Source organism: Montipora capricornis, chromosome 10 (assembly GCF_036669925.1).
Source record: "Montipora capricornis isolate CH-2021 chromosome 10, ASM3666992v2, whole genome shotgun sequence".
Classification (NCBI taxonomy): domain Eukaryota; kingdom Metazoa; phylum Cnidaria; class Anthozoa; order Scleractinia; family Acroporidae; genus Montipora; species Montipora capricornis.
This window is the reverse complement of record NC_090892.1, coordinates 10,089,887-10,092,386: the sequence shown is the minus strand read 5'-3', so window position 1 is coordinate 10,092,386 and position 2,500 is coordinate 10,089,887.

Here is a 2,500-nt window from a genome sequence, read left to right as displayed (position 1 = left end):
TGTATAATTCTCTTTAAATCAAACATTATTTTACGAAAGATTTTAATGGTTACAACCCCGGCCGATTCGACACGCAAATGAACAGACGGTCGAAAGTTAATGAATAATTAATAACTAAAAGCATTCATTGAAGTGTCAGCTATTGTTTCCAGTCAAAAATACAATTACGAATGCAATACTAGTATAGGTTAAACAAGATTGCCCTTACCGATCTGCAATCCTCTTTCTCCTCCATCTTGACCTCGCGACGATGTGCAACACCACTGACAAAGTACGTTGTGTAAAACCACTGAAAATTTATTGGAAACCCCACCAAAAAAAAACCGCCCAAAAAAAATCCCGCCAAAAAATCCTAACACGAAAATCCAACTCGAAAATCCAACTCGAAAATCCAACTCGAAAATCCTAACTTGAAAATCCAACTCTAAAATCCAACTCGAAATCCTAACTCGAAAATCCAAACTCGAAAATCCAACTCGAAAAATCCAACTCGAAAATCCAACTCGAAATCTTAACTCGGTAATTAGTCTGTCTCAAGGTCACGAACTGTTTTCTTCTTAACGATATGCGATTTTGATTGGATATTATCTGACAGCCAGACGTTTTGCAGACGTCCCTATTTTGCATATTAATTAGGGGGCGGGAATGAAAAGAAATGTTGTGGCAGGCGCTTCCTTTCCCTCTCCCTCGCACTCCCCTCGCTTTGCGCGCGCGCTTTCCTTTCCTTCCCCTTTCTAGCGCCGGCCACGCAGGCTAACTATCGCGAAAACAATGTGTCCACTTTCGATCGCTAGCGCCTGTGGAAGTTAGAGAACAGCGACATTTCGCAATTGGTAAGCCCTCAGATAAAGGTTTCAGCTGAACTAGTAATTGAAGGATTTAGTAGTATAAGAAAATCATATGATGAACAAAGCGGCTTCTCCCTTATATTCAATAGTATTTTTCTCCGGCATTGTTTTAGATTATGGACAGATAAATAGAAAAATACTTTAATAAGGCATCGGATCCTTAGCCACTGATGCGTCATCTGCTAAGCGAGTTAAGGCCTGATCAATCTCGTACCCAGAGTCCTCGGGCTTTTTGGCCAGCGGGTGAGCCGCCCGGAGAGACTCTGGGATAATCGACTCCATTTTCCCAGAAAACGTGGGTTCCGGTCTTATGACGTATGGTTGAGTTTAAACGGAAGCAGAAAAGAGAAAACCGTTAACAGTAGAAATGGCGGGTTGAAAGTGTTCGAGAAAAAAGAATTTTAGCCTTACACACAAAGTAACTGGAGAAATGATCATTGGCTTGCTGTAAGAGCAAGTGAAGATGAAACCTCTGACACTTTCGGTGAGTGTATTTTTGGTGTTTCAGCGTACATTCCATCGTTCAGAATGCAATGAGAATGCCATCGTGAAAGCAACACGATCGACAAATCTTTCGTGGAAACGACACAAATGTGCTCTTCTTCTATAATTTGATGTTTTCGTAATTCTGAATGGCTTCGACAAGACCTTATTCCACGGATTTCGCCTCAAAGAGACTGATGTAATGTTTCCCACGGTACTTTTGCAACAGCAACAGTAATCACTTTTTAGCAGCGTGAGAAAATTCCCGTGCGGTATAAGATATAGTTCAAACCTCGTCGTTTTATTATTTTTATGATTTATATATTTTTGAGGTAGAAAAAATCAAACAGCACTGAAACTAGTTTTAGATTTTGAATGTCCCTCCAAAGTTTGGGGCTTCCGAATTACTTACCGAGTTCCTGTCGGACTGCCATTGCTACGCAATCGGCCAATCAAAAATATAGTTCAAATCGATTATCCCAGAGTCTCTTCGGGCGCTCACCCACTGGCCAAGAAGCCCGAGGACTCTGGGTTCGAGATTGAGGCCTGACTTATGTGAAATCATTCGGTCGTCCCATACGAATCCGGCCGAATTAGTAGAAAGACTTTAAAACAATTTCAGACCACAATTTGATTATAAGTATGTACCTGGGATTTTTAATTATGGATGCAAGACAACAAAATAAGACCGTGACATCGAACCAACTCATTCCATTATTTACTTGAACATTCTAGCTGGTGATCATGCATATAGAAATTTCCAAAGGTGGTTATAATTTGATAAATAGGTTTCCCAATATATTTTAAAAGTCTCACACGAATGCCTTGTAAGCAAAATAATCGGAATCAATGATATTTGAACCTTATAGGTCCACTTTTCCGATTTTCTCACGTAATGAAATAAGTCTCAGGAGCGCCAAACCTTAATATGCTTCCCTTTCCCTGCTTAATGAGTTTTTCTTCCTTTTACTTGCAAATGCAGGAAAAATGAGCAACAGGAAATTATTTTGAAACATTTTTAATTGTCTGACATTTCATGACTTGTCTTAGCCGATAAGAATGTTTATTACATTTGCAGCTGTTTCTTTGAACCATATTTATTCAAGAAGTGATTCACTTCTGCTTGCACTCTGCTCTTTTTGAACGGCCAACTTCAGGTATTTATCTCA